Here is a 24,903-nt window from a genome sequence, read left to right as displayed (position 1 = left end):
TGGTGCCATCCACACAGAAGTGTGAGTGACCTGTTTGTGTCCTTAACATAGACCCTGACGGTCACCTTGTTGACACTGTACGTGACCTGTTTGTGTCCTTAACATAGACCCTGATGGTCACCTTGTTGACACTGTACGTGACCAGCTCCAGTTTACTCCACAGACGTGGTGAGTGACTCACCCGTCTGCACCAAATGCTGTAAATCATCTGCTTGGGTCTACACCACTTGAGTAAGCCGGATCCCGTCCTTGTCCACACCACAGTGTGACTGACCACTCCAGACACCACGAATGACATACTCTTTGTCTATCCCACAATCACTATGCTTAATGAGGCCGCAGACAACCCCAGACAGACCACATTGTGGACAGCCATACACTCCAGGAACCCTGAAATGATGCAGACTCTTGACTAAGAACCACCGTATCCTTCTGATAAGAGATTCCTCCTCTCATCTCCTGCCTGCTCTTTCTGCCCCACCAGGACAATGACCTACATTCCTCCTGTGGGACAGTCTCATTTGATTGACGCCCCACATCCCTTCCCCTCCCCAGCCCCCCAAGAACCCCCTCCAAGGACATGGTTCCAATTTCAGGCCCACAGACTGGCGAACAGATGATCCCCATTTTGCCAGGGCCTGGGGTTGGGGGGTGGGGGGGCGGGTAGGGAGCTAAACCAGGAAGTCTGAACAAGAGGCCACATCAGGAGCTCTTTAGTCAGGGGCTGGGAATTCTGGAGTCGACACAGGATGCAAGATCCTGGACAGCAGTAGGGGAACAGAAGGGGACAAAAGACAGAAAACTCACCCTATCTCCCTTGTCTGTCAGACACACCCTTCCCCTCAATCTGACAAGAGGCTTGGCCAGAGTTCACGTCTAGGCAGACAGGAGGGCAAATCTGTCTTGGGAATCCCAGATTCAGGAAGGCGAGCAGGGGCTTAGATCTGAGAATTGCGGAACGGAGTTGGGAGGGATGCTCCGAATCGGGGCTCAGAAGGGTGTTCTAGCACCCCCGCCCCCACCCCAGCTCTGAACAGCTCCCTTCCTACCTCGCCGGGTTCTGAAGGCAAAGCTAGGATCCGCAAGAAGCTTTGGGAGCCCTCCCCGGGTGTGGGGAAACAGGGGAGGGGGGCAGGGCGCGAGCCCTTGTTTACAGGTTGAGGCACCTCCTCGGCTCCCAGCGAATAGCTTAGACACACACACAGTAGGCGAGTCCACAGGCAGATAAGCGAAGGAAGGCCCGGCCCGAGTAGGAAAAAGGAGACGGCAAAAGACCTCCAGGGACGGCGTCCGTCCACAAAGGGAATCTTGGCTACATCTTATTACAGGAGCGGGCTTTCCCCAGGGCCTGGACTTGGAAAAAAGAGCCCTGATTACCGGCCCGCGGAACATCTTAGGGGCAGGGTGCCCATTTCCGAGGCGGGGAGCAGGCCGGAAGCAAAGTTTTCCAGGCAGGAGCCCTTCCTCCCGCTTCTCTCCCCTCTCCCAGACCAGGTGCTCGGGCCCCGCACCCCACCTCCGCCCACCTGCCCGGCGCGCTCCCCGCCACTTTGTGGAGCCCGCGCCCCGGGAGCCCGCGGGGGCTGCTCCCAAGGTGAAGGCCTCGATTCCCGGGCTTCCCGCTCCCTCCCTTCCCCTCCGCCGGGGCGCCACAGCCGCCCGCCCGGAGCCGGGCACCGGGCACCCACCTGGGTCAGTGTCACATGCTGTCCGGGCGCCCCCCCGCGTGCCCTCGGGTCCCCCGCCGGCCGGCCGTCCCCAGCGCAGGCCCCGGCCGCCCCGCCCGGCCGGGAGGGAGGGATCTGGTTCTCCTCGGAAGTTTCAGGTGAGGAAACCAGGGACACACCTTCCTGGGGGAGGGCCGGGGCCGGTCCGCGCCGCGGCCTCATTGGTGTGAAGGCAGCGCCCGCGTCAGAGCTGGGAAGTGCCGGCCGGGCCGGGCGGGGAGCCCTGGGCCCGCGGGCGGGCCCGAGGGCGTGGGAGCGGAGAGCGGACCGCGGGGCCTTCCCTGGGCCGGCTAGGTCTCTCAGATCTGCCTGGTTTCTTCTCCCGGGTGTTTCTCCAGGTCTTTACCTGAGCTGGCCCCTGACCGGCCCCCGCTTCGGTGTTCTTCTGATGCTCACCTCTTGGCCAGTCTGTGTCTCTTGAGTTTTTCTGTGTTCGTCTGTATTTGAGTCTTTATCATGAAGCCTCAATGTTAAGTTCTCTTCCTTGATGGCTACCAGTCTCTTCCTACATGAGGAAGGGTGTATCCGGCTCCTTTTTCACTTTTCTGCCTGCACTCCTGCCCTCTACTCCTCAATCCCCCAGTTCCCCATCTTTCCCTTTCCTCCTGGCTTTTGACTCCCTAGGAGACCATTTCTCCCAGTGCCAGGCCTCTCCAAAATAGTTTGTCCATGTCTTTTCTCTTTGTATGATCTGAGTTCACATCTCTCAGGATATGGGTTCCTTCTGGCTTCTTCCCAGGACAAGTATGTGTGTTGGTATGTAAGTATCTAAGCCTACATCTCAGGCGTGTGCATTTTCTCCTGCCTATATTTTTTTCCTCTGATGTTTTCAGGGAAACTTTGTGTTTTCTGGGTCTCTGAGACCAAGGTTGAGTGGGTCTGTCTTTATGCCTCTTCACAGACTTCAGGGAGGACTTCCTTGGTAGCTAGCTCAGCTGGTATGTCTAAAATGCGGGAGACCTGGGTTCAATCCCTGGGTTGGGAAGATCCCCTGGAGAAGGGAACTACTACCCACTCCAGTATTCTGGCCTGGAGAATTCCATGGACTCTATAGTTCATGGGGTCACAAAGAATCAGACTCAACTGAGTGACTTTCACTTTCATAGACTTCAGGGAACCCATAACATTCTATGGTATAGTCCCCTATGCACGTAGGGTAAGAATCCCTCATGTAGGGGACAGAGATTTTTGGTATGTTCATTTCAATTAGATCAGCCCCTAACCTCACTCCTTACTCCAGGGGTTTCCATGAAATAAGTCCATGAAATTTCCATGAAATAAGTCAAGCGTGTTAAGTTGCTTCAGTCGTGTCTGACTCTGAGTGACCCCTGGACTGTAGCCCACCAGGCCCCTCTGTCCATGGAATTCTCCAGGCAAGAATACTGGAGTGGGTTGCCATGCCCTCCTCCAGGGAATCTTCCCAACCCAGGGACTGAACCTGCCTCTCCCGTGGCTCCTGCATTGACAGGTGGATTCTTTACCACTAGCATCACTTGAGAAGGTAAGTAGAATCTTAATGGGCTTTCTGACTGTTTTGTTCTTAGGACTGCCATGGTCTATAAGCCCAACAGCTAGTTGGTTAGACCATTTCCAGATTACTGTGCCCATTGGCTACTGCACTGATCCCAGCTGACCAGGCCTACCAGCATTGGAACAGGCTTTAGGACAGAATGCCACTTGGTCTCTTCTCCAATAGGGTCCTGATACATCTCTATAATTAAAGAATGTGCTACTTTGGCTGTATTACTCTGAGGAGTTAAGCCCTGAGTAGTCCAGAAACCTTTAACCTACTCTGAGCTGCTGTGTAAGGTGTGGGTGGACATGGGGAAAACCAGGACTCAGAGTTAAGGTGTGTAAGCACAGGTCTCTCACTTGCCATACGCTCAGCAAGAGGAGAAGATTGGGGAGTGCAGTTAGTCAAAAAGTTTAAGCTAGAACTGTCTATTTCTCAACTGGGAGAGAGAATTCAGTCCAGAGTGTGAGATAGCCCTTGATTTCTAATGGCTGAGCTGAGCCAGTTGGATCCTGGGCAGAAGTGACTGATCTCTGCTGTTTCGTCCTATCTCCTGGGAGTGGGTAGTGTGGTCAGAGGTGCTGGGACTGCCTTCTTCTTTAATCTTTTGGCTGCGCCATGCAGCACATGGGATGTAGGATCTTATTTCCCCAACCAGAGATCAAACTCATGCTCCCTGCATTGGAAGCACAGAGTCTTATCACTGACCCACCATGGAAGTTCCTGGCACTGCCTTCTAAACCAGCCTGATTATTCTTCCTGCTCCACTCTGACTTCCCTTGGTACTCCTTCTAGCCCTTCATCTTCTCTGAGTGTCAAGTCTCAGAGACTTGACCTTCTCTTAATCTGCCAGCTTTGACCTATCGGCGTTTTTTTTTTTTTCTTAAGTCACTACCCTTGAGTCAGTGATCTTGGGGTCATTGAGAGTTAGGCATACAAGGCTTGACCTGACTTTTCAACTAGTAGTAAGATGTAGGAAAGCTGAAAATTACCACTTAGGGGGTTGATTCTCCCCATGGAGCAACACTGTCTGCAGGGTATTTGCAATGTGGGAATCACCCAGCACTCCAGGTTTCTCTTCCCTTCACTGTGCATAGCATTCTTCTTCCTTTTCTCTTTTCCATGTTCTTGGTGAGTGGGCTTCTTAATAAGGCCAGTCATCCTATTCCAAGATCTTGATATTTTGCTTGGGCCGTTTCCTCTATAAAGGACCAGAAACGAGAGAGAATGATACAGTAGAAAGAGAATGGAATTTAGATTCAGATACAGGTGGATTTGAATCCCACCTTCACCACTTTTCAGTGGCTCAGCAGGTATAGAATCCACCAGCAAAGCAGGAAACACAAGAGACATTGGTTCAGTCTCTGGGCCAAGGAAGATCCCCTGGAGAAGGAAATGGCAACCCACTCCAATATTCTTGCCTGAAAAATTCCATGGACAGAAGAACCTGGTGGGCTACAGTCCAGTGGGTCGTAAAGACTCAGACATGACTGAGAACACGCAGCACAGCTCACCACTTACTTAATGCAAAAATTTGGCATTATTAACCTTCCTGTGCTTCCTCTTTGTCCTTCTATGCTTCGTTTTTCTATTGTCTTATGTGGGGAAAGTAATATTTAATAATACCTACCTCCCTAGGTTGTTGTGGTGATTCACTAAGCGAATATATAGAATCACCTTAGTACAAGGGTAGAAGGTGATTGATATGGGCTAGTTTTCTTTCCTAACAGTGCCTGATAGTTATGCATGTTAAATGCATTTACAATAAGAAAGCGATAAGAGCTGGGAAAGGTAAACTAATTCAAAGTAAAGTTATTTTAAAATGAGAGATGTATTCAATGAGGGAAAAAAAAGGTTCTGGATTTGGGGAAGGTGGTGCATTTTAACTGGAGTCAGTGCCTTTGAAATCCAGCACGGTGTGGGAAGGACAGGGAACTGTCCTGTGTAGTTCTAGGTTTTGAGAGCAAAGGGATTATTATAGTGACCTTCTGGAGCATCGGATTTCTCCCCCGGGCTGTCGCTGACCTGACCAGATGTCCTTCCGGTCCCACCATCCCACAGTGTTGGCTCTGTGGCCTCCCATTTAGTTAAATGACCCTCAGCTCATCCAGGATCAGTTCTTTCTATACTTCTCTGGCCTTTCTGATTCTGCTTTCTACCTGATCCCCGACCCACCTTTGAATGATTTTGAACTCAGTTCTTTTCTTAATTTGACCAACTGTGGTCTCTCCATCTTTCTCCTTTAAATCCACCCTGACTTGACCAGTGTGGTTCTTAACTATCCTGTTCTATTCTGATGAACGTGTTTTTCTTTCTCACCCTTGGTTCCCCTTTATTTCTTTTCTCAAACTTTGCACATTGGCTCTAGCCTGAATGTAATGCTATTCAAGGTGTAAATAGTGATTGCCTACACTTTTTTTCCCTTCATTTACTTAATATGCATTTTTTTTAGAACTCAATATACAAAACCCAACTCTCTGCCCCAAAAGAACTCTCAATCTAATTGAGGAGAAAAAGTAGCGAATAAGGATAACAGAATGTGAGGAGTATTATGTTGGGATCCACACAAAGTGTGATGCACGCATAAAGGAGAGAGTACTGCTTGGAGAGTAGGAAAAGGCTTCATGGATAAGATGATGTTTGAGTTGACTTGTCTTTAAAAAGTATTCTGTTTCATGGTGGAGAGGAGGAAAGGCATACCAATAGCAGGAATGGAATATGCCAAAATAGAAGCATAAGCCCCAGGGAAGCCCCTTTCACCATGAAGTGTGGTAAAGAATTAGCAGAGAAGAAAAAGAAAAAAGAAGTGGTAACTATGTAAGGTGATGAACGTTAATAAGCTGCATTGTGGTGATCATTTCATAATGTGTATGTATATTGAAACATCAAGTTGTGTACCTTAAACATATACAATTTTTATTTGTCCATTATCCTCAATAAAACTGAACAAAACCCTTTAGAAGAGCCCCATCTCTGGAAGCATAAAGTCCAAATTCAGTAGCCTGTATGACCTTCAAGATCGTTCATGGCTTGACTTCACACTCTCCTGAGGTCTCTAGAGGTTCACAGTTCTTGAAATTTTACCTATAGGTATTTTTAGCTTGGGCACATATATCATAGGATAATATTAATATATAGACCTCTGCGTCTTATTTGGGTTTCCTCAATGGCTCAGCAGGCAAAAAATCCACCTGCAATGCAGGAGACACAGGAGATACAGGTTTGATCTCTGAGTTGGGAAGATCCCCTGGAGGAGGGGGATAGCAGAGACATTACTTTGTCAACAAAGGTCCGTCTAGTCAAGGCTATGGTTTTTCCAGTGGACATGTATGGATGTGAGAGTTGGACTATAAAGAAAGCTGAGCACCAAAGAATTGATGCTTTTGAATGGTGGTATTGGAGAAGACTCTTGAGAGTCCCCTGGACTGCAAGGAGATGCAACCCATCCATCCTGAAGGAAATCAGGCCTGAATTTTCATTGGAAAGACTGATGGTGAAGCTGAAACTCCAGTACTTTGGCTACCTGATGCAAAGAGCTGACTCATTTGAAAAGACTCTAATGCTGGGAAAGATTGAGGGCAGGGGAAGAAGGGAACGACAGAAGATGAGATGGCTGGATGGCATCACCGACTCAATGGACATGGGTTTGGGTGGACTCTGGGAGTTGGTGATGGACAGGGAGGCCTGGTGTGCTGCAGTTCAGGGGGTCGCAAAGAGTCACACACGACTGAGCAACTGAACAACCACCACCACCTGGAGGAGGAAATGGCAGCCCACTCCAGTATTCTTGCCTGGGAAATCCCATGGACAAAACACCTGGAAAATAATATCTGAGAATGACCCCATCTTTTCCTAGAATGGTTACAGTGTGTTTTATTCCGTTGTAAATAATATACAAAGTGAAAGTGAAGTCGCTCAGCTCAGTGGTGTCCGACTCTTTGCGACCCCATGGACTGCAGCCTACCAGGCTCCTCTGTCCATGGTATTTTCCAGGCAAGAGTACTGGAGTGGGTTGCCATTTCCTTCTCCAGGGGATCTTCCCGACCCAGGGATTGAACCCGGGTCTCCTGCATTGTAGGCAGACTCTTTACCATCTGAGCCATCAAGGAAGCCCAATAATATACAGGTACTTTATAATATAGAAAACAGATATTTAAAATAATGAGATGAAAATAAATATAATGAAAGGTTCTAATATTTTCATCCCATTCTCCCAGTAGATCCACTGAGCATCCTGCTGTGGATATCCTTTCATTCCTTGGTTGGACCTCAACTCTTGGAAAGAATGGGGTCAATATTTCCTTGGTTGGACCTCAACTCTTAAATTTTACCATCTCCAATAGTTAGTCTACAAGCAGAGTCACCCTCTTCAACCCAAGTAGGCACTCTCATTCAATTATTTAATTTCCTCAATTATTCAACATAATATTTGTTGTGTTTCCATTTTGTGCAAGGCATTGAATAAGAGGCTAAGGATATTATGGTCCACATACTCCTTACCATGTCAGTTTATATTGTTGTTCTTGTTCAGTCGCTAAGTCGTGTCTGAACAGTATGAAAAGGCAAAAAGATACGACACTGGAAGATGAGTCTCCGAGGTTGGTAGGTGTCCAGTATGCTACTGGAGAAGAGTGGAGAAATAGCTCCAGAAAGAATGAAGAAGCTGGGCCACAGTGGAAACAATGCTCAGTTGTGGATGTGTCTGGTGGTGAAAGTAAAGTCCAATGCTATAAACTCCATGAATTAATGTAAATTGGACGTGTTCAAGCAGGAGATGGCAAGAATGAACATCGACATCTTAGGAGTCAGTGAACTAAAATGGACGGGAGCAGGCAAATTTAATTCAGATAACCATTACATCTACTACTGTGCGCAAGAATCCCTTAGAAGAAATAGAGTAGCTCTCGTAGTTAATGAAAGAGTCTGAAATGTAGTACTTGGATGCAATCTCTAAAACAACAGAATGATCCCGTTTCGCTAACAAGGCAAACCATTCAACATTGCAGTGATCCAAGTCTCTGCCCCAACCACTAATGCTGAAGAAGCTGAAGTTGAATGGTTCTATGAAGACCTACACGTTCTAGAACACCAAAAAAAAAGATGTCCTTTTCATCATCAGGGATTGGAATGCAAAAGTAGGAAGTCAAGAGATACCTAGAATAACAGGCAAATTTGATCAGCTTATATTATGACAGCACGTAAACATTAAACAAGTGATTACTTAATGGCTATTATAATTTTAATTCGTGCAGAATGTTTATATGTTTAACTTAAGAGAATAAGTCTGTGGAGTTGGAGAAATCAATAGTTTGGGAGTAATACTTCAGCTGACTCTGAAGGATGAATAGAAAGGAACTAGGCAAAGAAGATGGGGAAGAGGGTTTCAGGTGGTGGTGAAGGAATTGAAAACCCCGAGGCTGGAAGGTCACTGGCTCATTTTAGGAACTGAACAAAAGCTAGAGTGTTTCTGATCTAGAGGATGGGGGCGGGACACTGGCACAAAATGAAACTGTGATGTGAGTGGAGACCAGAGATCCTGGGGGTCCTGGCTGGACCACAGTTAGGATCTGAGTCTTTATCCTGATGGCAGGGGAAGCCATTGAAGGATCTAAAGCAGGGATTAAGGGCCAGATCTGCATCTCAACATGGTCACTTAAGAGTATAACAAACTGAGACTTCTCTGGTGATCCAGTGGCTAAGACTCTGCACTTCTAGTGCAAAGGGCCCAGGTTTGATTCCTGGTCAGGGAACTAGATCCCATAAGCCAACCGACTAGAGATCCCACATCCTACAAACAAGATCGGAGATCCAACGTGACACAACTAAGCCCTGGTGCAAATAAATATTTAAAAAAAAAGAGTATAACAAATGATCTCTAATCTTTCCTTTCTTATCTTTTAATTGTACTTAGAAACCTGCTTTTCCATCACCCTCAGCTTATACTTTCCTGTAAACTTTTACACTCACTTCAAGATTCAACATTAAGGTCACTTTATTTGGTGAAGTTTCCCTCTTCTCTATCCCAAACTTCCACACCCTTTGGAGCTAATCTCCATAATGGCACTTCCTAAGTTTTTTTTTTTTTTTTACTATAATTTACCTGTTTAACTTTGATTTGGGGTGGGCAGGTGCAGAAAGTGGATTGATTACACTCTTCAAGGCACACTGTCTCCTCTGGTTCCTTTGGTTTCGAGTTTCCTCCTTTGTTTTGAATCTTTACTCCTTGTGTATTATAGAAATGAACTCTGTATTGTTGGTATTTTTAGTTTACATAAATGCTGTTGTGCTATCAACTCTTTATGACTTTCACTTTTCCCAATCAGAATAAATTTTGAAGGTCTAGTCATTTTTCCTTGTGAACCCTTACACCACTCTTATGGCAGAAAGTGAAGAGGAACTAAAGAGCCTCTTGATGAAGGCGAAAGAGGAGAGGGGAAAAGTTAGCTTAAAGTTCAACATTCAGAAAACGTAGATCATGGCAGCCAGTCCCATTACTTCATGGCAAATAGATGGGGAAACAGTGGAAACAGCAGCTGACTTTATTTTTTGGGGCTCCAAAATCACTGCAGATGGTGATTGCAGCCACGAAGTTAAAAGATGCTTACTTCTTGGAAGGAAAGTTATGACCAACCTAGACCTCATATTAAAAAGCAGAGACATTACTTTGTCAACAAAGATCTGTCTAGTCAAGGCTATGGTTTTTCTATTGGTCATGTATGCATGTGAGAGTTAGACTATAAAGAAAGCTGAGCACCGAAGAATTGATGCTTTTGAACTGTGGTGTTGGAGAAGACTCTTGAGAGTCCCTTGGGCTGCAAGGAGATCAATCCAGTCCATCCTAAAGGAGATCAGTCCTGGGTGTTCATTGGAAGGACTGATGTTGAAGCTGATACTGCAATACTTTGGCCACCTGATGCAAAGAGCTGACTCATTTGAAAAGACCCCGATGCTGGGAAAGATTGAGGGCAGGCGGAGAAGGGGACGACAGAGGATGAGATGATTAGATGGCATCACTGACTCAATGGACATGAGTTTGGGTGGACTCTGGGAGTTGGTGATGGACAGGGAGGCCTGGTGTGCTGCGGTTCATGGGGTCGCAAAGAGTCAGACACGACTGAGCGACTAAACTGAATTGATCCCTTCTTCTTTTATTTTGCTCTAGCCCTATTTTCTTCTTTCACCCACCTTTAATTTTACCTTATGTATGAATGTGTGTGCATATATATGTTTATGAGCCATATTATATTCTTTTTGCACATGCGTACACAAATACGTGCTCATATATACATAAATTTTTATACAGCTCTTAACAGTGGCAGGATGAGGGACTTAGGGTCCCAAGAATTCCTGTGATGTGGGCTTAAAGTCAAATATTTCTTCTATCATTTTGTAGATATATATTTGATTTTTTTTTCTTATTTAGGAGAAGCTGGGAAATGTGCATTGTATCTTTTTTTGATATTTTGTCTTTTTTAGATGAAAATCTCATCATATTGAAACAAAGAGTTTGGTTTTTGTGTATCACTTCTCCTGACGGTAAAAACTGATAACCTTGTTATTGGCCTCATTCTTAATCTCAAGTCCTTAATGTCTAATTCTCGAAGTATCTTGCTCCAGGTCTCAAAGTCCCCAGGGATTGTCCTTAGGTGTAAGGACAATCTTCTACCTTTATTCATATTATTCCATTCTTCTTCAGAAGGCAGCCAAGTCTCCCTTAGCTGCACAGCAGTTTTTCCGTCTTACTCCTAAGAGCAGACCCAGAGCATCCTGTTGATATTGCACCCCTAGGTTCCCACTTATCTGCCTGTAACTCCCTGTGGGGGCAGAGAGGTTTCGGCAACAAGAGGGAGAGGGAGTGACCAGCCATGGATTGCTGTGTCCCAGTTTTGGTTGTCAAGGCACAGAATGGGAGACAGAAAAATGGAGACGAGAATAAAGATGGAGAGAGAGAGAGAGAGATGCTATTCACTTTAGCAGAAAAGTCCTAATTCCCTTATGATACAGATAGTTCTGCTTCCATGGTTCCCTCAGGACAGGGATACTGAAGCCATTAAAAATATAGAAATAAAACATTTGAGAGTTAGGTGGAGAGTTCAATCCTATCCTTTTGGTGATGATCAAAGAGTTCCAGAGAGGTTGTGACTTAAGACATCACACCCCTAGGGCCTAGGTAGTGGCCAGGTGGTTAGTATCTGCCTGATTACTCAGGCTACCAAGGCAATGGGGCACTTTCTTTAGATGGTCTGCATTTGTGATATCATGACTGCATGAATTCAAGGTAAGGTACTCACTGTGGGATAGGCAAAGGGCAATTATGACATGGACTGTGTCCCAGAAGAAGTTGGCGAATTTAGATGCAAATGATAATATTCTAAAGCAGCCTCTGATAAGCCCAAAGGGAGATTAAAAATACCAACCCAGGGAAACTTAAAGGAAAGTATGAGTAAAGTGGTAAGGAAAGGCTGAGTCTTGAGCTGCCCCTGGATAGAAAGTGTGGGTGGGTGTGGGAGATAGATTCCCATAATCGCTGACAATCTACACCACTCCTTAATATGCACATTCCATTCCTGACACAGGCCTAAGAGGGGTTAGAGCAGCATTTTGGAAAGGTGTGGGCAGCAGGTGAGCATGAGCCCTGAGACATTGACCCGGGTATGTGTGGAGGAGGTGGAACCATGATCATCTGAAACAACCTTCACCCTCGTAGCACACATCAAGCTCCACCAGAATGTCTTTCTACCAAGTATTTCTTTGAAAGACTCATCAACCAATTTGGTCCCCAGTCCTAGCATACTTAGGATTTCTAGTTCCTGAAGGAAACCTGAATCTTCTGCTTGGCAGAAGCTATAGCACCATCTGGTGGAAATAAATGCTTTAGGTCACAAGTCTTTCTGGTCACAGAAGCTGTCTTTGCACAGATCAATCTTGAAATGTTATCTTGGCTCTAAATCATGCTAGGAGCACACCATTTTTAAGTAACAAAAGGTTTCTCATATATTCTAAATCTTGATCTCATATATTCTAATGGTTAAGTTATCAGCTCTTAATCAGTGGCAGCTTTCTCATTTTCAGAATAATTCCATATAATTAAGGAAATGGCAATCCACTCCAGTGTTCTTGCTTGGAGAATCCCAGGGATGGCGGAGCCTGGTGGGCTGCCGTCTATGGGGTTGCACAGAGTCGGACACGACTGAAGTGACTTAGCAGTAGCAGCAGGGTATAATAATTCCATACCATAGTGTCCACTATACTCTTAGCTTCCCTCATAGCTCAGTTGGTAAATAATCTGCCTGCAATGCAGGAGACCTGGGTTCGATTCCTGGGTCGGGCAGCCCCTGGAGAAGGAACTGGCAACCCACTCCAGTATTCTTGCCTAGAGAATCCCCATGGACAGAGGAGGCTGGCAGGCTACAGTCCATGGGGTCGCAAGAGTCGGACATGACTTAGCAACTAAACCACCACCACCACCACCATACTCTTATCTCAGAATTGTTTCTTTTAGGCTCTGCATCCTCAGATTTGGGTTTTAAACATATCCCAAGGGATCCTTTTCATTGTGTTCATGGGAAAGATTGAGGGCAAGAGGAGAAGGAAGTGACAGAGGATGAGATGGTTGGATGGCATCACCAATTCAATAGACATAAGTTTGAGTAAACTCCAGGAGATAGTGAAGGACATGGAAGCCTGGAACGCTGCAGTTCATGGAGTCGCAGAGTCAGACATGACTTAGCCACTGAACAACAAGGGATCCTGTCCTCTTTGAATTTACCAAAGCAATTCTAAATCCCCAAAGAAAATAAAAGGAAGAAATGCTGACTGAATGGCTCTTTTCAGTCTTCTCCAGAGGAGTTGGAAAAAGGAGGTCCCTTATAGTAAAGGAGCTAAAACATTGTGATGGTGAGCTCAGGGAAGAATTAATAGTTGCCAGGAGCTTACAGAATCATTTTCTAGAAATTTTATTGGTTCCACTAAAAAAAAAAAAAAAGTCCCTGGGACTATGTTTTAATTCAAATAATAAATGCATTGCATCATTGAATAACTACTGAGACTTTTGAATGTGAGCATTCTGCTTCTCAATCTCTCTTTACTCTGGTTTGGTCTACATCAAATATGGATTTGATTCTCCCTGTGAAGATTTGGGACTTCAATAGGCTGCCCTCTGAACAGTTTCAGGCTGCTTTAGAGTTTTAGGTTAGGTAGTGTGAATTTTGTGTAAACATCTGTCTTAACTTTCTCAAAATATGATTTTTTAAAAATCATGTTTTACACATTGACATGTTTTGAAATTTAAAGGTATAAAACTTATCCTTTGATATACTTTGCATGCTAAGTCGCTTCAGTCATGTCCGACTTTGTGCGACCCTATGGTCCGTAGCCTGCCAGGCTCCTCTGTCCATGGAATTCTCAAGGCAAGAATACTGGAGTGGGTTGCCACGCCCTTCTCCAGGGAATCATCTTGACCCAGAGAGGGAACCTGCGCCTTTTATGCCTTTATGTCATTGGCAGGCAGGTGCGTTACCACTAATGGCACCTGCAAGCCCCTCCTTTTATATAAGTCCTGGTTAAATGACCAGGAGTGGGGTTGCTAGATTACACGGTCGCTCTATTTTTAGTTTTTTAAGGAAACTCTATATTCCTATAATCCACAGTAGTTACAGCAGTTTACATTTTCACCAACAGTGGAGGAGGGTTTCTTTTTCTCCATGCCCTCTCCAACATCTATCATTTGTAGACTTTTAGACTCGATAGCAAGTCTGATTGATGAGGTGATACAGCATTGTAATTTTGATTTAATAATTAGTTGAGCATCTTTTCATGTGCTTTTGGCCATCTGTACATCTTCGAGAAATATCAATAACTTCAGATATGCAGATGACACCACCCTTATGGCAGAAAGTGAAGAGGAACTCAAAAGCCTCTTGATGAAAGTGAAAGAGGAGAGTGAAAAAGTTGGCTTAAAGCTCAACATTCAGAAAACGAAAATCATGGCATCTGGTCCCATCACTGCATGGGAAATAGATGGGGAAACAGCGGAAATAGTGTCAGACTGTATTTTTTTGGGAGCTCCAAAATCACTGCAGATGGTGACTGCAGCCATGAAATTAAAAGATGCTTACTCTTTGGAAGGAAAGTTATGACCAACCTAGATAGCATATTCAAAGCAGAGACATTACTTTGCCAACAAAGGTCCGTCTAGTCAAGGCTATGGTTTCTCCAGTGGTCATGTATGGATGTGAGAGTTGGACTGTGAAGAAGGCTGAGTGCCGAAGAATTGATGCTTTTGAACTGTGGTGTTGGAGAAGACTCTTGAGAGTCCCTTGGACTGGAAGGAGATCCAACCCATCCATTCTAAAGGAGATCAGTCCTGGGTATTCTTTGGAAGGAATGATGCTAAAGCTGAAACTCCAGGACTTTGGCCACCTCATGTGACGAGTTGACTCATTGGAAAAGATTCTGATGCTGGGAGGGATTGTGGGCAGGAGGAGAAGGGGACGACAGAGGATGAGATGGCTGGATGGCATCACTGACTCGATGGACGTGAGTCTGGGTGAACTCCGGGAGTTGGTGATGGACAGGGAGGCCTGGTGTGCTGCAATTCATGGAGTCGCAAAGAGTCAGACATGACTGAGCGACTGAACTGAACTGAACTGATATCTTCTTTGGAGAAATGCCTATTTAGGTCTTCTACCCATTTTTTGATGGGTTGCTTGTTTTTTCTTGATATTGAGCTGTAGGAGCTATTTATGTATTTTGGATGTTAACCACTTGGTTTCATTTTTTTGCAAGTATTTCCTCCCATTGTGTAGGTTGTCTTTTAATTTTGTTGATGGGTTCCTGTGCTGCGCAAAAGCTTATAAGTTGATTTGGTCCCATTTGTTTATTTTACTTTTAATTCTTTTGCCTTGGGAGACTGATCTGAGGAAATATTGCTACAATTTATAGATTGTTTTGTTAATTTAGCTGTTCAGTAGGTAAAAGTGGCTCAAATGGCAAACAGCTTTCAAAAGTTTTTCTTGACATTCTGCTTCCTTTACTTGTTTTAAGAGGTAGATTTATTGTGATGCTGGTAAAACTTAAGCTTCAGTGTCCCTACCAAGGGCCCCTTTCAAGGCCAGAACTAATTTTATAGTCATAAATGTATGTTCTTTTTCCTAAAGAAGTTGAAGTTTTATAAACTTCAGCCTAGTTATATTGTTGCTTGTCACCATCATTCTAGTTTGCAGCCTCTCTCTTTGGTCTCTTATGTATCCCTCTGGAGTTATTTTATGTACATATAAGCACATATGGCCATAGATTATCCATACCTCCTATTACTTGCTTTTCTTAATGTATCACAGAGATTTTTCTATATAAAATACAGAAGAGCATCCACATTATTTGTTTTATTTTTTGCCATGCCAGGTCTTATTGTGGCATGTGGAATCTAGTTCCCTGATGAGGGATTGAACCTGGGCCCCCTGCATTGGGAGCAGAGACTCTTAGCCACTGGACCACCAGGCAAGTTCCTCCACATTGTTTTTGTTTGCTGCTAACTGCATGACCTTCCATTGCATGGGGGTGGGGGTTACTGCTCTTTATGTAATTGGCCCCCACTTGTGAAACTTAATGGATATTTGTTTTGTGTGGTTTTGTTTTTGCCATTTTCTTGTCTTCTGGCAGGTTTCAGAGACTTTAGAGACTTCAGTTCAGTCACTCAGTCATGTCCAACTCTTTGCGACCCCGTGGACTGGAGCACATCAAGCTTTCCTGTCCATCACCAACTCCCGGAGCTTGCTCAAACTCATGTCCATTGAGTCCGTGATGCCTTCCAACCATCTCATCCTCTGTCATCCCCTTCTCCTCCTGCCCTCAATCTTTCCCAGCATCAGGCTCTTTTCCAGTGAGTCAGTTCTTCTAATCAGGTGGCCAAAGTATTGGAGCTTCAGCTTCAGTCCTTCCAATGAATATTCAGGACTGATTTCCTTTAGGATGGGCTGGTTGGATCTCCTTGCAGTCCAAGGGACTCTCAAGAGTCTCCTCTAATACCACAATTCAAAAGCATCAATTCTTTGGCGCTCAGCTTTCTTTATAGTCCAATGCTCACATCCATACATGACCACTGGAAAAACCATAGCTTTGACTAGATGGACCTTTGTTGGCAAAGTAATGTCTCTGCTTTTTAATATGCTGTCTAGGCTGGACTTAGATGGTAGCTGAAAATCTCCTGTGGCCACTGGTTTCAGATGTGAGGATCAAAATAGGTGAAATTGGCAAGAGGAGTGTCAGTCTCTAGGTATCCAGGACTGTAACTCTTATCAAAACAGATTCCCTAATACCTACTATTTACAACCTAGCATGAATATATGCATCTGCATGCTTATTTGTGATTGTGAAACAAAGGACAGTCTTGGTAAAGAAATTCTGGGTATCTGAAGGCAAGAGGAAGAGATCATTGTAAGCCTAGGGTGCCTCTAAAATCCTACTGGGTAGGCCTTGGCTTCATAAAAGGAAAAATAGCTCAGGAAGTCCATATTACTCTATCAGTAGCATTGCTGCAGCCCACAGAAAGATTCCCACTGCACACACACTAATATTTGTTCTGCTGAATTCCATGGAGAAGGATCCAGGCATGGAGTACTGGACGACTACTGCACACTGGAAGATTCAATCATTTAGCATCTTGACTTTTTACCAACTTCACTCTCTAGTCCCTTTCTGCTCTTCCAGTTCAATACAAACAACATGGGAAAAGCATTTTGGATAACTGGAAATGCAGACTTCTCCACTCTCTCCACCATCTTCAAGCATGAGTGTCCAATCTCCTATTATATCCTGCCTTCTGGGAAGAAAGTATCATTTATCTGTCTAATCAGATCAGATCAGTTGCTCAGTCCTGTCCGACTCTTTGGCACCCCATGAATCGCAGCACGCCAGGCCTCCCTGTCCATCACCAACTCCCAGAGTTCACTCAGACTCACGTCCATCGAGTCAGGGATGCCATCCAGCCATCTCATCCTTTGTCGTCCTCTTCTCCTCCTGCCCCCAATCCCTCCCAGCATCAGAGTCTTTTCCAATGAGTCAACTCTTCACATGAGGTGGCCAAAGTCCTGGAGTTTCAGCTTTAGCATCATTCCTTCCAAAGAAATCCCAGGGCTGATCTCCTTCATAATGGACTGGTTCAATCTCCTTGCAGTCCAAGGGACTCTCAAGAGTCTTCTCCAACACCACAGTTCAAAAGCATCAATTCTTCGGTGCTCAGCCTTCTTCACAGTCCAACTCTCACATCCATACATGACCACAGGAAAAACCATAGCCTTGACTAGACGAAACTTTGTTGGCAAAGTAATGTCTGTGCTTTTGAATATGCTATCTAGGTTGGTCATAACTTTCCTTCCAAGGAGTAAGCATCTTTTAATTTCATGGCTGCAGTCACCATCTGTAGTGATTTTGGAGCCCAGAAAAATAAAGTCTGACACTATTTCCGCTGTTTCCCCATCTATTTCCCATGAAGTGATGGGACGGGATGCCATGATCTTCGTTTTCTGAATGGTGAGTTTTAAGCCAACTTTTTCACTCTCCTCTTTCACTTTCATCAAGAGGCTTTTGAGTTCCTCTTCACTTTCTGCCATAAGGGTGGTGTCACCTATATATCTGAGGTTATTGGTATTTCTCCCGGCAGTCTTGATTCCGGTTTGTGTTTCTTCCAGTCCAGCGTTTCTCATGATGTACTCTGCATATAAGTTAAATAAACAGGGTGAGAATATACAGCCTTGACGAACTCCTTTTCCTATTTGGAACCAGTCTGTTGTTCCATCTGTCTAATGGGTTATCCCAAATCTAACCCTTTGCCCAGTTATAACTTTTGCTCAGACAATCTTCTTTGGATCTTTCCCAATATCTTTTATAGACTTGAATTATAGTGGGTTTTAGTTAAAGAGAGCACATTTTAAATCCTGTGTGTTTTATAAGGGGTCAGGTAAAAAGTACTGATGCCTAAAGCAGAGACATTACTTTGCTGACAAAGGTCTGTCTGGTCAAAACTATGGTTTTTCCAGTAGTCACGTATGCATGTGAGAGTTGGACTATAAAGAAAGCTGAGCGCCAAAGAATTGATGCTTTTGAACTGTGGTTTTGGAGAAAACTCTTGAGAGTCCCTTGGACTGCAAGGAGATCGAACCAGTCCATCCTAAAGGAAATCAGTCCTGAATATTCATTGGAAGAACTGATGTTGAAGTTGAAACTCTAATACTTCGGCCACCTGATGCAAAGAATTGACTCATCAGAAAAGACCCTGATGCTAGGAAAGATTGAAGGCGGGAGGAGAAGGGGACGACAGAGGGTGAGATGGTTGGATGACATCACGGACTTGATGGACATGAGTTTAAGCAAGCTCCGGGTTTGGTGATGGACAGGGAAGCCTGGTGTGCTGCAGTCCATGGGGTCGCAGAGTCGGACACAACCGAGTGACTGAACTGAAAAAGTACATAGAGAAAGTAAGGGGGGGAGAAAAGAAATAAGGTGAGAGGAGGGAACTGATGATTTTCAATTTCATAGATCTAAAAATAATGTTTAGTACTTTTCAGCTTAAAAATTGTTGATGTGTATATTCAGTTCAGTTCAGTCCAGTCGCTCAGTCGTGTGTGACTCTTTGCGACCCCATGAATACTACCATTTTGGAATTCCCAGCTCCTCTTTGGAACTGACAGGGTGGGTGGCATCTTATTAACACTTCAAAGATGGGGCAACCCCTCCACCTTCCCTCCCCAACCTATCATGGTACACCTGAACTCAGATCCATGGGATTTCCTACTATCTGAAGATTTGATGATCAAGGCTGACACCAGCCCTCAGGAAGTGATCTGGGGAGTATTAGCAATTCAGAACGTCTGCTGTAGTGGGGCCCAGAGGATTTGCCTTGAAGCTTTATTTGGATTGCATTTCACATAACATGAAACACAAAGCCATCTGTATCACTGGCAGTGCTGCTGCTGAGGACCTGGGAGGAGGCTCAAGTCTCTCTTCTCCAGCCTTTAGTACCACCAGGTCTCTCAAATTTCCCTGATGTCCTAAAGGGCCAGAGAGTTAGGAACTCAGAGCCTCTGATTACTTGTGGCAGAGGCTGCTAGATGGTTAACAAAACCGTTTCCTATTATTCCTGGGAAATAACATACGCTGACCATATATCCCAGACATCTTTGTGTTTTTTTATGATCAAGTACTATATCAATATGACTTTTTCTTACTTATGAGAATCTTCCAAATATTACTTGTTTACCCATACTACTTGTTTATTATAATAGTTATAAAATGTATTCCATAATGTAGGCTTATATAATGTTTAACAACTGGACTGTTGAAGGATATAAGGTTATTTGTGGCATTTTGCTATTACCAAATTTTCAATTTAAAATAAATTTACACATACATGTTTTTAACATGTATATGTGAATATTTCTATAGGATATGTTTCTAGAATTGGAATTGCTGCATACCAGGTGTGCAAATTTTAATTTTGGAAGACATATTCCCAAATAACCATGAATTCAATTTATACTTCCACCAAGACTATGGGGAAATTCCTAATTGCCTGTATGCTCAGCCACACTATAAAGTATCAATCTTTTTCTTTTTGTCCAGCTGATGGGCAAACAAATGGTATCCCATGCTTTAAAATTAATTTCTCTAATCACTAGAGAGGCTGTGCATCTCTCATCATATTCATTAGTGGTTTTCACTCGTTCTTCTCTGTGTGGTTCATTTGTCTCTACTGTATCCAGGAATTTTTGCTCAGTTAAACAATTCATTTGTATATTACTACTTTGTTCATTATATTTATTTCGAAACTCTGTTAGCTATATCTTTATCTTTTTCTTAAAAAGGAATTTCAGAATATTCAGAGTGATTTTCTTGAGTCTAAGTTTACTGTATGTAGAGAAAGATTCCCCAAGTCCAGGCTACAGGGAGGCAGCCTGCTTAGTGATTACGGGTGTGGTTGTGGTGTCAGGCTGACCTAGATTAGAACTCAGGTTGTGTCATACACTTTCCTGTAACTCTTACCATCCCTGTGCCTCCATTTCTTCTTGTTAAAAATGACTGTAATAAAAGTACTAAACTCGGAACTGTTTTGAAGCTTAGACAAGATAATAATCACATATCTCTGTTGATGTTTGGCAGAAAGCAACACAATTCTGTAAAGGAATTATCCTTCAATTAAAAAATACATAAATTAAAAAAACACTGTTGTGATAGTTTCAGGTGGACAGCAAAGTGCTCAGCCATAAAAAACATAATGCATACATGTCACCACAATACCTGAAACTTAATAATGCTCAATAAATACTACAAATTAAAATTATTATTTTAGAGATACAAAATTAGACATTGTTTAAGTTTATTACAGGTCCCGGAACCTATCCAGTGAAATTACTCTTAACAACATCTGAGAAGGCTAATAAAATTTAACTTTTCTTAGAGTGGGCATTTCACCTTATGCTTCAGCCAGCCTTATACAATTCCTATTTGCTGGAACACTAAAATGTTCAACTCATTTATTAATTCAGCCGTTACTCTTGTGTTCCTCCTATGTTTAGAGCCCAAGATATTCAATTATCTTAAGAATCCACTTCATTTTCTCTGCATGGAACTCATTCTGTATTCCTTTGGGAAAATTCAACATCCAAATTCCAATGAAACATGAGGAAACTAACAGAGAGACAGGAAGTAGAAAATCAGAAAGACCTGCAAAGATTGTCTAGTTCAACTTCTCATTTTATAGATGAGGAAACTATAGGCCAGAGGAGTAAAAAACGTCTCTAAGGTCACAAGCGAGTCAGTGGGGGAACTGGGATGTCCTGAATCTAAGCCAGCACTCTGTTGACTGAATCACACTGTATTCAAGGACCCACCTCTACTTTTGGCCCAACACAAACTTCAAAAATTAGAAACAAAGAGAAGCACAGGTTAAAGAAAGATCAAAATGAGCCAATGCTATTCAAAGTTTGTCAAGAAATAAGAAGTATAAGACACTCCCCTTGCTGGTTAGGAAAACATAGCTGTGTTTTCACCCAGTCAGACAGCATTCCAGCTCTCCGCTCATTTGTTTTTGCCCTCTCTCAACAGCCCCTATTAACAATGATAATCTACATTTACAGTAAGTGGTAAACAGCAATCCTACAGGTCTGTGGTTGGCAATCCCCAGTCCACATGCCAAATATGGTGCAGGTGCCAATTTCAGGCTGCAAATGAGCCCGCTGCCACACGTGAATTCCCGTTCCTATCATTACTGCAGCTATTACTGATAACAGTCTCCACCCTCTTGACTGGGTTTTTTAAGGACAGCACCTCCCATGCCTTTCCATCAAGCACCAGTCCCATCCTGGCCTTCCAGAATCACAGGTTCAGCAGGTGGACATGCTCCTCTGCAAAGCGAATGACCACTGTTCCCTGTGATAGAAATGAAGAAACAGTCCTAGCAGTTTTTACAGTAAATGCTAAAGGCAAAGGCAAGTCGCTCAGTTGTGTCCAACTCTTTGCGACCCCATGGACTGTAGCCCACCAGGCTCCTCCATCCATGGGATTCTCCAGGCAAGAGTACTGGAGTGGGGTGCCATTGCCTTCTCCAAGTAAATGCTAAATTTCTACCCAAATGTGTTTCCTTTCCTCTCTGTGATCCTAGACCAATACTACATTCTTGATTATTAATATTCATCAAATAGGAATACACTAAAAACAAGAACTGGATAAATCTAAGGGATAGTAAGATCTTTGACTTAAACAGATACAAGGTAACACATTCCCAGGCCTGTAAGGTATGGGTAGAAATCTGGACACAGGAACTATGATTTGTTCATTCAGTTTACTGAGAGTCTACTATGAACAGTACTGATGTCAGCCATTCAGTTTATGAATATCAACAGATACTCTACAAAAGAGTGGTTTAGAATCATTTTAAAGCCAAACTGCCTGACCTTGAATTTTATTTCCTTGAATTTTAAAATAAATAAAATTAAAGGAAATACAATTTATTTATTTATTTTATTTTGTGTCCTTGGGTAAATCAATTCACTTTCCTGAAGTTCATTTTCCTCATCATTATATAAGGATAACAATTGTACCCACTCTACAGATTTTGATGCAAAGATTATTTGAAAGTATTTTATATAGTTCTTACCATAGAGTAAGCACTTCATAATTATCAGATACGATTAAACTTTGTAACTATAACTCACAATTAGAGAGACTTTAGGAAGATTAGCAATCAGAAGATAGCTCCACTGAAAATTTGGAAATGCAGCTGATTGCTGAGTGCTTATTCTGTGTTAGGAGTGTTAAGGCAGTAAGGAAAAGAGAGAAACTGATACTCGTCCTTCCCCAAATGAAGAGATGATATATAATTGAGAAATGTTCTGTAGATCCCAGGTGAAAGATCAGAAAATGTTGGAAATAAAAAAACAAAATGTGAATCTCTTTGCCCAAGGGAAGGTCTCACATGTTTTCTTAGTATTTGGTTGTCTGGGAACAGGTTCAAGGGGAGAGATGTCAGTACCCTGGAGCCTCTGCCAACTGACTCGTTAAGGGGCCGCTGAATCTGAGCTCTGGCTGGGACCCCTTATCACGTTGTTCCCTCCAAGGCTGAGCGGTCCCCTGTGCTGCTAAAGGGGATATGCTTCTGCACATGGCAACGTAGTATGCAACATCTGTCATGAAATGAAACAACCATTTAAAGACTGTGTTAGGAATTATTGGAACTAAAAATTGTATCCATGCTGGACAAATGACAAGCACTCTTTCTAATGCTCTGGAATTTGGTGAACCATCAATTTAAAGCTTCACTATTACCTCTTTCTTGCATTTTTCTGTTTCACTATCCTAGTTGACAGGCTCTTCCTCTACCCTGGACCCTTGGAGTCCCAATCCTTTCTTGCTCCCTCATTTTCACACCAGTATAAAGTGAAATTGCTTTCTTTGACAAACTTAAGTACTTTTTCTTCGTGAAGCTCAAGGCCAATCTTTGACTGGATATTGAAAGTTTTTCTTTTCCTCCACTTCCTTCTTCTCCTGGAACATCACACGCTATTTGATTTTTATATATAGGTATGTCTATGTGTTTGGTAATCAGATTGCCTAGGTCTGATTCTGGACTAGGTACTTAATAGCTGTTAGGCTTTAGTTAAGTTACTTAATCTCTTTGTGCCTCTGTTTCTTCATCTAAGAAATAGTGATTAGTCTCTATCTCATAGGTCTACTATGAAGATTTAAAAAGGTAATACTCGTAAGATGCTTAGAACAGAACCTCACCATAGTGAACACTCAGTAAATATGTGTGCATACATGCACACACATGTGTATGAACACGTGAGTGGTGTATGTGACACTAGGAATGTCCTAGTTCTGGGTCTTAACACCATGCAAGTCTAAACCAAACCTCTAATTTTGATAGCCTCCATTCCCACCCTCTTTCTGTTGCTACAAAATTTTGAACATCTTTAGCAACTATACCCACAGAACTCTCTGACCAGGACCAGAAGCCTTCAATAAATAATACCTAGCTCTCCCAGATTCACTGTGGCACACCCTGGGCTGAGAAGAAACACAAAGCTTCCCAACATATCCTAAGAATAAGGTTCACTTTATTCTTAATTTAATAACTGATAGTGAGGTACTACATTGTCCTGTTAGTAGAAAAGACTTGGGAGTCATATTGTTGGGATATGAGTCTCACATTTGCCATTGCCTTAATGTTTGCATCTATAAAATGGGATGATAATGAAAAATGCATTTGTTATGATGATAAAAGGAGATGATCTCTATAAAGTATCAATCAATGTGAAGCAGGTGGCATGGAGTACTTAATAATACTTTTAACTATTGTTATTACACCCTTTTTCCATTCAGTTGCCTCTGTGTAGGGCTCTCCATTTATATCCAGCAATTGAAAGTTGGGCTGCAGCACTTGCTGACTCCTCCTTGGTGAAGAGTGTATGTCTATTCAGAGAGAATCGTAGATATTTTTTCCTTGAGAAGATAAGAAGAGTTTGGAAACAAGTGGCCATCAAAAGACCAGCGGAGACTGGACAATGGGTTTTGTTGGGCAGTTCCCTGGGATGCCAGCTATATATGAGACTCAATTTCTGATCACAGAAATTGTAAGGCAGATTACAGGATTTGATCAGCAAAATCAATTTCCCCTAAGTAGGCATTTTGGTACAGCTTCCCTGGTGGCTCAGAGGGTAAAGTGTCTGTATGCAATGCAGGAGAACTGGGTTCAATCCCTGGGTTGGGAAGATCCCTTGGAGAAGGAAATGGCAACCCACTCCAGTACTCTTGCCTGGAAAATTCCATGGTTGGAGGAGCGTGGTAGGCTACAGTCTGTGGGATCGCAGAGTCGTACACGAGTGACAAAATACACTATTTCTAAGAGGATTTACAATTGAGAGGAAACATCCGAGTGTGGGATGAAAGTGGACAAAGTTATTCATGGATTCTGCATCTCTGCCTGTAGCAACAGTATTTTTAAAAATTGTTATGAATGTGGTTATATCACTAACGCCTGTTGTTCTGCTGTTATTGCACACACCTGGTGGAGTCCGAGGTAGAGTGTCTATTTTAACCTTTTGGGCTCCTTAGCAGTGGATAAAATAATTTTTCCCCCCTCTGGATCATCTTAATTCACCAAGTAGTTAA

The 24,903-nt window shown here is 43.4% G+C and overlaps 1 protein-coding gene across 1 annotated transcript in view; it reads right to left on the bottom strand.

Moving 5' to 3' along the window:
* ARHGEF5 (Rho guanine nucleotide exchange factor 5) overlaps positions 1-1,794 on the bottom strand; it is a 30,639-nt gene extending 28,845 nt beyond the window's left edge. Inside the window, exon 1 of the mRNA XM_061415009.1 lies at positions 1,689-1,794. The gene's annotated coding sequence lies outside the window, so the exon portion shown is untranslated. The remainder of the gene's footprint in view (positions 1-1,688) is intronic.
* Between the last annotated feature and the right edge of the window lie 23,109 nt (positions 1,795-24,903).

The sequence above is a fragment of the Bos javanicus genome, chromosome 4 (genome assembly GCF_032452875.1).
Source record: "Bos javanicus breed banteng chromosome 4, ARS-OSU_banteng_1.0, whole genome shotgun sequence".
Taxonomy (NCBI): Eukaryota; Metazoa; Chordata; class Mammalia; order Artiodactyla; family Bovidae; genus Bos; species Bos javanicus.
This window is presented reverse-complemented; position numbering and strand designations above follow the sequence as displayed.